The 11,816-nt window shown below is 60.3% G+C and overlaps 1 protein-coding gene across 1 annotated transcript in view; it reads right to left on the bottom strand.

Moving 5' to 3' along the window:
* The window catches only part of CDH22 (cadherin 22), a 79,964-nt gene extending 68,433 nt beyond the window's left edge, over positions 1–11,531 (bottom strand). Inside the window, exon 1 of the mRNA XM_088154457.1 lies at positions 10,701–11,531. The gene's annotated coding sequence lies outside the window, so the exon portion shown is untranslated. The remainder of the gene's footprint in view (positions 1–10,700) is intronic.
* Positions 11,532–11,816: the final 285 nt, after the last annotated feature.

The following is an 11,816-nucleotide window of genomic DNA, read 5'->3' on the forward strand; positions in this document are numbered from 1 at the left end:
TCAGACTCTTGGTAGACAGATTCCCAGCTGATGTCCAGACACTTGAAATCCGCCATTAGCATTATTGCTTTGAAAGATGGTCATCTGGACACCCTCAGCCCTCTCTGCCTTTCCCACACGGACCCTTTTGAGAACAGCCCTTGGCTAAAAAACAACCCTCCCCCCTTTTTGCTCCCCACTGCCTCATGAAGGTGACAGTCCCCCTCCTACTAGCACCACAGAGGCCGAAAGCCAGGGACAGTCAGCAGTGCAGCAGGACGGCTTGGTGGTGGCTGCGGGGGCCTCGCCTTGCTCAGCCCCCACCTGGGAGGGCCCGTGGCTCGGCCCCCCCACCCAGCAGTGGCTGCAGGGGCACGAGGAGGTCGCCCTGTTTCAGGCCCCACCTGTCAATCTGACAGAGGGCAGGGCCCAGGCTAGTCCTCCTTGGACTGGTTTCCCAAGGGTCTTCTGCATGGTTTCACCTTCTAGAAGTGAGGCCCCACCAGTGGGGTGCAGGCAGGTCTCTTGGGGTACACGTGGTGCTTCCCCACCACCCTTTGGGGCCAAGGCTGGCCCTGCCTCCCAGCTCACAACCTGGGGTCCTCAGCAGCCAGGCTACAGGGATGATGCTTGGTGGCGCCTCTGCTTCGCCCCATCTGGGTGGGCAGGGCAGGCAAGGGAGCCCCTCCCTCCCCAGAGGGGGAAGGGCAGCAGCCAGCCCACTGCTCTCCCACCCACCCGCCCAGGCAGCAGATGGAATAACAGAGGATCCCCTCCGCCTGCCTGCCTGCCTGCCTGCCCGTCAGGGTTGTGGAAGAATGGAGGTAATTAGCCCCTTTAATGCCAATTGCAGACTAATCTTTCACACTTAAGAAAATTGTTCCAATGATTTTCTTATTTTCAGGGGAACTCATTAAATAAGAATTAGAAACCAGATAGAATAGGAGATAAGGAAACTAGTTCGGCCACCAGGCCCCTCCCCTTCACACACTTTGGCAGCTGAGCAAGTCTCGGCTTTGCCCACGGGCTGGTGCTTCCATCAGGAGGAAGGAGGCGGCAGCTGTGGACCTGGAAGTCAGAGGCAGGGCCCCCAAGAGGACAATGAGCATGTGCAGAGTGCTCTTGCACAGGCCTCTTCAGCCCTTGTCCCAAAGCTTCCAGAGTAGAGACAGCGCCTCTGTGCCAGCTGGGGCAGCCTCTGCCCGCTCCCCATTCCTCAGCCCACCTTGCCTTGTCCTCCGCCTGCATTCAGGAGAGAAATCTCAGTGGGATGAGATCCAACCCCCCTGCAGCCCCCAAGGGACAGTCCTCTTTGCCTGTCTCCCTGCAGCACCCGCCAGATGCTGGGCCAGCCCGGCCAGTCCAGGACGGATTCGTGGCATCTCTGTCTTCCTGGTCAGCTAAGAGAGGGCTCAGTCGCCACGTGAGGATTGCCGCTGCCCCACTGTGACTCCCTGGAGTCTTCCTGGTGCTTTACACACCGGCTGCCACTTTCAGAGCCTTTAGGAGGCTGCCTGTTCCCTCTTTGGTCCCTTCAAAGCCCCTCCAAGGACACAGCTGAACCCCCTCTGGTCCCCCAGTTCTCTGTCATCTCCTCCCCACTCAGCTGCTCATCAAGAGGAGCCACCCCAGGGCTCTGTCCATGGTACGATTAAACACTGCCTTCTGCAGCAACAGAAGGAGCTCAATTGCCTCAATTGCCTGCTTTTCAGCATTTGCACAGAACTCAAGGGGCCTCGGCCACTGGCAACACTCCTACGAATTCTGCACCATCCGAAACCTTGGGAACTTTCCTCTGGTCCTTCTCCTTTCCTCAAAGAGGAGGAGGAGGAGGAGGAGGATGTGCATTTTCTCTGCACTACCCACAATTTTATTTATATACACTTTATTATAGAAGAGTTTGCATGCCACCCACTTCCAAGACTGAAAAGTGGTTTAGAGTAATTCTATAAGCTTCTTTTACTCTCCCTGGCGGCTTGTTCCCTGCTCAGCCCCAAGACCTCCAGGCAGGATGAGGCTCTGGCTTCCCACACAAGTGGCCCCACAGCTTCTGCTGAAGCCCTCCGGCCACAGAGACCCCTCCCTTGGGGCAGACCAACCCTGTGACACGCAGCTCTTGGCCTCGGCCCCTTTCCCTAGGATTTGCTAAAATCAGCTCAGCTGCAATTTCCACCCCGAGGGTCTCCAATCCTGCTCCCCGCAGCAAAGAAACCGCTTTTCTCCCTTCCTGATATGCAAAGAACATGATTAGGCCACTCCTTGGCCATTTTTTCTGTGGGCGAAACGCCCTCTGCCTTTTCATCCTTCCCGCAAGGGACATTTTGCAGTATACTCAGCCCCTGGTTGCTCTTCTCTGGACAGACACCGTGTGATCAGCTCCTTAAATGCAGCACCCAGAACTGGACACTGGCCTCCAACTGTGGCTTCACACTGTCCATTCCAGATGAGTGGGAGGTCCTCAAAACCCAAACCCCAAAGGTACAACTGCAAACTGGGGAAGAAGTGTGTGGGTGTGGGTGTGTGTCAGCTTGAGAAATCAGGACAGCTGCATGGGAATGGCACGGTTTTCTCTTTCTTCTTTATTAAAGCACGGTTAATCACTCCTTGTCCTTACAGATACCAGGGCAGTGCGCAAAATCATTAACATGACACAGTGTACAATAAAAGCACTGAAGCATTCCAAAGTCAGATCCAGTCCTTGGACAGACGTCTTTAGGATTCTGGTCATTGCCCCAGGGCCAAGCAGGACCAGTGCAGTGGGCTTCTGGAAGGGGAATGTGGAATGCCCTGGAGGAAATGATGGGGCAGGAGAAAAGCAAAGCCAGGGTGCTGCAAATAACGGGGGGGGGGGGGCAGGGGGGCAGTGCTGGCTCTAGTGCCTGGGCTCTCTAGAGAGATCTCAGCAGCTGATGGGAAGAAGCCCTGTCCGAGACCCTGTTTGGAGCAGGTCAGTCAGAGCAGAGAACTGGAGCGGAACAGGCAAGTTCCCTGGTTGGGCGTCAGCCTCATTTGTAGACTGTGGACGCGCCGATGATCTGATGGGGCAAGCAAGGATCCCCCCTTCTTCTGGAGCAGAACAGCCACGCCGCCTCCCCCCCCCCAGCACAAGTGCCCTCCCTCTTCCCACTCACTAGAGAAGTCCTGCTCACGCATGATGCAAGAAACAGGCTTTTAGCGTGCTGTCTAGTAGAATCAAATTTTTATATCCTTTCACAGCCAATAAATCCAGCTGGGAGAGAAGAGGCAGAAGGGGCATAAAAGCCCTCGTAAATGCTGCCAGCAGCCAAGCGGAGGTGCCCGCACATACGCCTGCCCACGCGCACGCAGCTCCTTCTCCAGCACAGATCCTGGATAATACAAGCAATCGCTTATTTCTCTCTCCAGTATCATTTTCCCAGCTTGATCTCTGCTGTCGCAGTGTGATGGTTTCACCCCATTAGCCTTGCTTAAAAAAGCGATCCCAGGCCTACGCCTGTTATTGCCCACATAAATCAGGTGGCTTTGAATACGGAGCACCTTTAAATAAACAGCTGATGGAAGTGAAGTCCCAGGATCATTATTAATAGCTTTTCATTTCTGTGTCCACTGTGCTGTGACATTCATTCCCAGCAGAAAACCTCCGCTTCCAGTCCCCAGAATGGTAGAACCCCCGAGTGCTGCAGTCAGAATGAATGACTGTAGCCTCGCATTAACTGTGCAGCCTGTTCCACAAACCGAACCCTCCTATCAACTAGCAAAAGGAGAAAGGCCTGTGGAGCAGGAGCCGGCGGACTGCTTGCAAGGACGCACACTGCCCCGTCCCCGCCTCTCAGAACAGAACCAAGGCCCCAAAGGGAGGGCGCGCTGAAGATGGCGCACAGCAAGGGCCCCAAGAGCCCTGGAGCAGCCTTTCCCTTGAGAGCAGGAGGGCTCCAGCTGGGCGGGTGGGGGGGAGCAATGGAGGATTTCCCAACCGGACCCGATTCATTTATTACTGGAGGCTTTCAAGAAAAGATTGGACTGCCATTTCTCCAGGATGATACAAGGATTCCACCCCTAGGATTCTGTGATATTTCTCCAGCCCCCCAAGGCAGAGAAGGAGTGGCTCCCCCACCCTTCCTCAGTAATGAGCAGGTTCCCCGGGAAGTCACCAGCAGGGATTTGCCGGCCAAGCGCAGGACAGGGAGCCTGTCGCCCAAGGTGGGTGCTGCGCTCAGAAAGGGGGAGGGGGGAGGGGGAGGATGGAGGCGTTCCAGCACCAGGCAGTCCTGGACTGCTCTTTGGGGGAGTGGCAGAAAATCCCTTGCCCCACACATAGGGCACCTTCGCCCCCTGCCTTCCTCCCAAGAGCCACAGGCATGCTGGCGCCTGAAGATAGCCCGCAAGCAGGGTTTCCTGGCAGGAGACGCTCCGGAGCAGCTTAAAAGCCCGCCTGCAAACAGCGCCCGGAGAAGCAGCAGACAAGGCAGCGGCGGGGCGGGCGGGCACTGAGCTCCGGGGGGAGACGCCCCCGGGGCCTTCCACCGGCGGGGGGGAGCGGCGGGGGCGATTCTCGCGCGGTATGGAGGAGAAAGGGCAGGAAGGCCTCCGGGCAGCCCCACGCAGACCGACCGCCTCCGAGGGCCGGCCCAGCCTCACAGCCGTCTTCGAGGACAGGCGCTCCGCTGAAGCACCGGCCTGATCGGACGGGACGGCCGGAGCGGCAGCTGCTTCAGGCCCGCGTGGGGACGCCTCCCTCCGCCAGAAGAGCTGCCCGGCCCAGCTGCCCACGAGCCCCGAAGGCCGGGCCTGGCAGGTGCCGGCGGAGGAGGCTTGCGCCGAGCAGCCCGCAGACGCGGACAGGCAGCGGGGGAGGAGCGCTCGTGCCCGAAAAGGCCCGGCCGGGGCAACTACGTGGGGGGGACGCCGCCGCCCTGCCCTCCGTCCTCGCGCCGGGTCGCTGCCGCTCGCCTTCACTCCGCAGGCCGCCTCGTCGGCGCGGCCCTGCCCGCTCCCTCCACGCAAGCCCCACCACCGAGGGGCGACCCGCAGCGCCGGAGGCAGCAGACCGCAGTCCTCGGCTGCCCGAGCATCGGGGACTCCGCCGCCGCCTTGCCCTGCTCCGCAACCGACCTGCAGCACAGCAGACGTCCCGGCGACCTCGGAGGTACCTCGGAGGCCATCCAGTCCAACCCGGCCAGAGCTCACTGGAGAAGCCTGGCGGGTGGCTAACAGCACGTAGATGCCACCCCTCTGGCCGGATCGACAAGAAACGGTAACTCAAAGCCCCAACGAAGGCCATCAATAGAATCAACCAGTTAAGGACTCCACAGCGAGGCATCAAACTCGCCTTCAACCAGGTCTGAGTGATTTCTGAAAACCTGGAGGGCCAGACAGGTCCGTGGCAGCCAGCCTATTCCACAAAGTTTGGCTACCACAGCTACCCAAGAGGAGCTGCCCCTTGGCCACACCCCTCTGATGCCCGGGGTGGCGGGGGACCTTAAGCCTTACACCTTACGCAGGCCTCAGCTCTCTGATGTGGGTCCTACCCCTGGACAAACATGCCAATTACCCCAGTAGTACAGTTTCCAGCTTTCAGGAACTAACAGCTTATTCTGCTTTGGCCAGAACTGGCCCTGTGTCCAGTTCTGGGTAACACGGATCTTCCAAGGACTAGTACCCAAGTTAAAGAATCTGGAGGAGCTGGGCACGGGTAAGCCCATTCTGGATGACAGCCAAGAAAAGTACATGGATGCATGCATGTAATCACCACATGTGTTGAGTCTGACCTTTAGCCTTGAGAAGGCGCATCGTCCAGCCCCCCCACACTTCAGTGGGGATGCCTGCGCAGAGCAGGGCATTGGATTCTATGGCCCCGGGGCTCCTCCCAGCGGAGGGTCTCCAGAAACTGAATTCTGGACCACCGCTAACTGTTGCCTCCATGGAAGAAGGCAGGGAGCCTGCAGCCCAGGTGCTCTGTGCACCTGGCGGGCACAGCTCCCCGGGACACAGGCACACAGAGCTGTGGCCTGACGTGTGCGTATGCACAGGATCTCCTGGGAGACTGGCCTGGAGCCAACAGTGCCATTTTGGCCCAGAGGAAGCAGCACGGGCAAGCACCGTCCAGCAAGGGCCCCTGAAGCAAATGCCATGGCCACAAAGGCCCAGGATCGCCCACAGAAGCTGCTTCTACATGGAAAAAGATCAGACGACCCCTTTAATTACTGCATGCAACAAAAGCTTCCACAGAGTTCCTGGAGCAACAATACAACACCATAAAAAGAGTCCCAAGGCTCTCTGGCTCCTGTTTCGCTGGAAGCTCAGCAGCCAGGCCTGGGGGGCCAGAGACAGGCTGGGAAGCCCTGTGGAGCTGGCTTCCCTGGGCACCCCACTCCTCAGCTGGCAGGAAATCCCACAGTTCAGCTCTCCTGCCTGCTCACACTGAATGCACTCAAGGCTCAAGGCTCAGTTTGTGACTGAGGAGTGCTTGAAAGACTGGGTTGGGTCTCATTACATCCCCCCCCCACCCCCCAGCCAAATCCAGCAGTTCAGGCAGAAAAACCCACCCAAACCCAAATTCTGATGCGGATGCATCCAGGAGTTCAGAAAGAACTCAGAAGTTGCTGGGCTGCTAAGAAAAATGTGTCCCCAAAATCAACTTCCCTCCCAGAAAACTGGAAAGCGGCCAATAAAATGCTAATTTTCAGAAAGGTTCCACAGGGCAGTTAGTTCTTGGTGGAGGGGAGAATTAAGAGCTCAACCCTAGAACTGGGAGTGAGTTTCCACAGGCGGATTGCCATTAGCCCTGGCCAATTAGAGGGCACTGGGACTTTGTCTGGCAATCTGGAAGGATAACCAGAGGGGTTTTCAAAAAAATAAACCTTGCCCCTCTGCATTTGAGAGCTTCTGAGATTGTTAACAACTACTGTGATAGAATTCTTTCCAAAGGCTTTTGAAGATTCTTTTTTAAAACTTCTAGCAAACTTTGCAGTCCTTGGATAAAAGATTAGCTCCTAACCAAGTACAGGTCAGATGGGGGGGGGGGGGACCACTGAAGAATGCATAACCACCCCCACCCCACCCCCTCAGAATTGAAATTACTCCTTGTTATGATGCTCATCAATGAGACTATGGCCAAGTTTGCTAATGACATCCCATTACTGCATTCAGTGTGATTTAAAAAAAACAAGGTGGCAGAAGAACGCCAAAAAGAACCCTCTGAAGTGAGAAATGGGCACTAGAACAGCACTCTAACCAAGCCTAAAGTGGTAGCAAAGGGCCAACTAATAAAACAAGGACGATTCTTCAGCAATGAGGGAAAGTTGCAGCGTTTTGGGTTTCTTAGAGCAGGCAGTGGAGGAATCCGGAAAGCACAAAACAAGGCCAGAGCCTGGACCGGGTTCTCCGGAATAGCTGAAGGATGAGCGAAGGAAGCACGGCTTTGCGGAGCACAGCTGTTGCACGCAACCAAGGACAGTCGCGGAGCTTATTTGCTCCCTCTGGCAGCACCAGAAGTGACTAAACGAGCCTTCCCTTCCCCGGACCTGCTCCCATTTTTGGATTAAAGAATTCAGACCCAGAACCCTGCTCTGGGGGTCTCATTTTCCATCCAGTACAAGTGATTCAGGCATGACAAGCTCTCCAAAACCCACTGCTGTCCTTTGGTGGATCTGTAGGATCCTCACTCCCCAACCCAGTGAGGGTGGACTGGGGGCCTGCAGGCTCTCTTCCTGATCCAGGTAGGTAAAGAGGGAGGCGTCTGTCTTGGGCACCCAAATCCTCCCATGGCTGCTTTCTGGGGGAAAAGGGAGCCTGGTGACATGGATGTCCAGCTGGGAAAGGAGCTCTGGTGATCTTTGGCTCAGCTGCCTTTTTCTCTTGGGAAATAAGGCTGGTGACTCTGTTGCGTGACAGAGGTCAAGAGACCCCCAGAGCACACAGCATTTAAACCGGAACAGCACCAAGTGCCTTACAAGTTTCCCAGCATCCAGGAAGCCCGATGGCCCCAGAAAGGAGAAGCCTGCCTTGACGGACAACTGATCTAGACTACAAGGAGCCCCCCAATTCCTGAGCCACCCTGGCTTCCACCTGGCCACCCAGATCTAGAAATACAGCCCCTGTGTCTAGCCATCAACTTCTCCTTTAGGGAAGCTCCTGAGATTCTCCCAGGGCCGCATCGGCCCAGTCCGAGTCCCCAGAAAGCATTACTTCCCTGGGTATCTGTCACCCGTGCTACTCCCAAGAGGCTCTTGCAGTGCCAACCCCTGAGGGCACTGCTAAGCCCAGTTGCAAGGAAGGAAATGCCATGAGTGAGCAAAACCATGCAGCCACCAGGCAGGCCAGACTCATGCCAGTCCTAGGAACTGCACTTCTGGGGTGCCCCAGGGCGAAGTGGCAGACCCAAGAACCCTTCCAATGCCAGCACCATGCCTGCTTCACCTGCAGCATCGCTGCCAGCATGGGCTTGGCTCTCAAGGCACCAGGCGGTTTCTCTGGGGAGGGAAAACGAAATGCTGTGCCACAGTGGGCCAAAATGCCAGCAGCCAAGGCCAAAGAACAAGCTTGCAAGCCAGACAAGCCTGGCATCTAATTCTCCCTCCCACCCGCCCCCCCAGAAGTCCCTCAGCCAAAGGAGAGGTAGACTCCCTTATTGCTTCTTCCCACTTGCGAAGAGGATGAAGGGCTTGCTCGCATGCACACACGCACACACAGTCCCGAAAAGATTCTCTGCAGCAGCCCCTGGGGCGGGAGGGCACCACCAGCCACCTCAAATGGGGCAGGAGTTCAGCTTCATTCTGGGGACCAAAATTAGTCCTGGGCAGCCAAAGGCCTTCTCCGGACACGCCAAAGAGCCCAAACCAGGAGACCCCCCCGCTTCAACCTGTGACCTACACTTCCACCCCCCAAAGCAGAATGCGACCCCAGAGGTACCCTTTGCCCCTGCAGCTTCTGCCCCGTCCCTGGTCCTCCTGCACTGAAATCATCCCAAAGGAGGGGCTGGTCTGGAGGGCTCCCTGGCGCTCTTGCCGCCCAGATGAGCCAAGGTGGCACTGGCGCGGTGCTCCCAAGGAGAGGAGCTGCACGCAGAGCTCCAGCCTGCAGCGCCAACTCACTCTCCCCAGGGAAGCAGCCCAGGCAGCAAGGAGTTGCCCCCCAGGTGCACCAACGGCAGCGAGAGGAACCAGAAGCCTCTGGTCCCCCAGCCACCTTGGGGTTCCTGAATCACCAGTGGTTTCTGGAAGGAGCAGCCTGGTCCACACAGCCCTCCCCCATTCTAGCTCGGGGGTCCTCTCAGCTCAGGAGACAGGGAACCCCCCCCCCACGAATCCTTACCAGAAGGTCAAGGCCAGACCTCCCCAGGAGGTAGAAAGGGGAGTCTTGGCCTCTGCTTGTGCCCTTTGGCCATCCCTCGGCCACCCGACTCCAGGGCGGCAGAGTTGGAGCCCCGGGGGCCAGTTCCAACCCTGCAGCACAGCCTGGGAGACTTGCCCACCAGCCTGCAGAAACCTGTCTGGGGCAGCCTTGGTCAAGCCTCAGGAACCCAAGGGGGCTCTTTCCACATTGGGGGGCTTTGGATCTGCCATGTAAAAAGCCCCCTCAACTGCTTGTGTGCCAAAGCCGTGCCCTGCCATTGCTGCCAGTAAAGAAAGGAGATGCCCAGTGACTTTTGTGACCCCAAGGTGCTGTTTTCAGGCTGCTGCAGGCAGCAGAAAGAATGGCAGGGCTCAAACACGCGCACACACACACACACACATGCATGCACGCAGTCTTCTATCCAGAACAGAAAGGACTTTGGAGGGACGCCAACCTCGGCCAGGCAGGCGGGGGATGAGCCTTCGGCCAGGAAGGCTGCCCCACCTTGGGCTCCCCTTTCCTTGAGCCATGCAGATCTGCTCCCAGGCAGCCACTGGAAGGGCACTGCACTGCTGCATACATGGGTGCCCCGTCCCACTCCCCTCAAGCCCCCTTCCCAGATATTGGAGTCACCAGGGCGACAGAGGTGCAGTTCCCACGCTTCAGAAAGGCACTGGGGAGCAGGGCCAGCATCAAAAGCCGGAGAATGCCCTGTAAGGTGTGTGGCGGGGGGGAGGGGGTGTCCACTGCTGGACTCTACAGGCTGAGGCTGCTTCAGGGGCGGTCTGGCGGCAAGGAAGGGGCAAGGGGGCCTCTGGAGTGGCGGTGCCACTCCACTGCCCGCCTCTCAGACCTTGGCCGTCTTGGCCACCCAGCTGAATAACTGGCTCCCCGCCTTCCCCCGCGGACTGGCCTTGGGCAGGAGGACGCGAGGAGGCTCAGAAGAGACGCCCCTCGATCCAAGATCTGGAGAGGAGCTCCCTTTACACGAGATTCGTGGCCCGGCCTCGCCGGATCTGAAAGCGCTCTCGGCTCCACAGTCCTGTGCGCCCACCGAGGAGCTTCTGAAGCCGGGGCTCAGCCGCGGGGCCTCGCTCCAGCCAAGCAGCGCCGGCAAGGGACGGACCCGGCCCGGGCTGACCCCGAAGCCCCAGGGCGCCGAAGCCGAAGGACCCGCCCGGCCGACCCAGCGGGGGCCTCGCCAGGACTCCGCCCGGGCCGGTGAGACGCCGGCCGCCCCTTCCCAGCGCGGCGCGGCGCGGCGGGCGAGCGACGCTCCAGAGGAGCAGCTGGCCCGCGGCGGCCCCGGCGAGGAAGCCGGCGACAAAGTTTGCGAAGTTGAGCCGCTCGTCGGCGGTCCGACGGGGCGGGCGCCCACCTCCCGTCTGGCGCGACGCAGAGCCTCTTACCTGAGACGGAAGCGAGCGAGCGGCAGCCGGCGGTGCTCCGACCGCCCGAAAAGCGCATCTCCCGGCGGTTCAGAGCTTCCGACCGAGCCCCGGCGGCGAGGCGGCGGCGCCTGAGCGGGCAGGTGGGCGGGGGGCGCGCGCTCCCTAGCCGGCGTGAGGACGGCCGCGGCTGGAGCGCGCCGGGCGCCCGGCCGAAGCGGTGAGCGAGCCGGCAGAGCCCAGCCTCGCCCGCGGCCCCGGCGGCGGCGGCGGCGGAGGAAGTCTCGCGGGCAGCGCGCGCGCTCAGCGGCCCCGGCCGACAGCCACGGGGATGGGCCGGCGCGGCCAGGGTCCTCCTCGCCTGCTCACGTGCGCGAGCCCGGCCCGGGCTTTCCCCGCCGCCGCCGCCGGAGGGCCTCCCACCCCGAGGGCTCCCGGGCGCTCGCTGCCCCCCTCTGGCGGCCGCGGCGACGTTCCAGCCGCGGCGCTTTGTCTCCCTCGGGCGGTGGCCGGCGCTGGCCGTGCCCGGGAAAGCTCCCTTCGGGTCCGCCCGTCTGGCGGCAGCCGACGGCCGCTGAGGCTCAGCGGAGCGCGCGGGCGCCGCGGCTCCGGCCCGCTGCTTCGTCCACGGAGGCTGGCGGGGAACGGGGCTGCTTCAGCCGGAGGGGCCGCCCCCGAAACGGCCTCTGTGCTCCGAGGCTACTGGAGCCCCCGAGGAGCGACGCTCGCCAGTAGCTCTCCGCGAGGACGGGCTCCGCTGGGCCGGGTCTCCTCGGGCGCGGCACGTGTCGTGAGAGGGCGCCTCTGGCAGCGGGAAGCGCGGAAGCCGGGGCTCTCGGGCAGGCGAGGCGCGCTGGGCTGGGCGGCGGAGTTAGTCTGCGTAACGTGTGAGCGGGCCGGATCGCTCGACTCGACTCCCGGCAGGGGTAGCGCGAGGTCGGAAATCTGGCGAGCGGTCAACTCGCTTCCAGTGTCGCAGCGCCCCCTGCAGGCCTCGCGAGGAGGGGCGACCGTGGGCCGGGTCGCCGCCCGACGCTTCCCGGGGGCTGCGGGGCTCTGGGGTCGCGCCTCGCGGGTAGCCTCGCGGGCTTCTGCGAACGGGCCGGCGGGGAGCGACCCGCCTCCTCCGCGCGGTCC

The sequence above is a fragment of the Python bivittatus genome, unplaced genomic scaffold (assembly GCF_059951505.1).
Source record: "Python bivittatus isolate LINGU-HERP-01145 unplaced genomic scaffold, Pbiv_v1 ctg000700_np1212, whole genome shotgun sequence".
Taxonomy (NCBI): Eukaryota; Metazoa; Chordata; class Lepidosauria; order Squamata; family Pythonidae; genus Python; species Python bivittatus.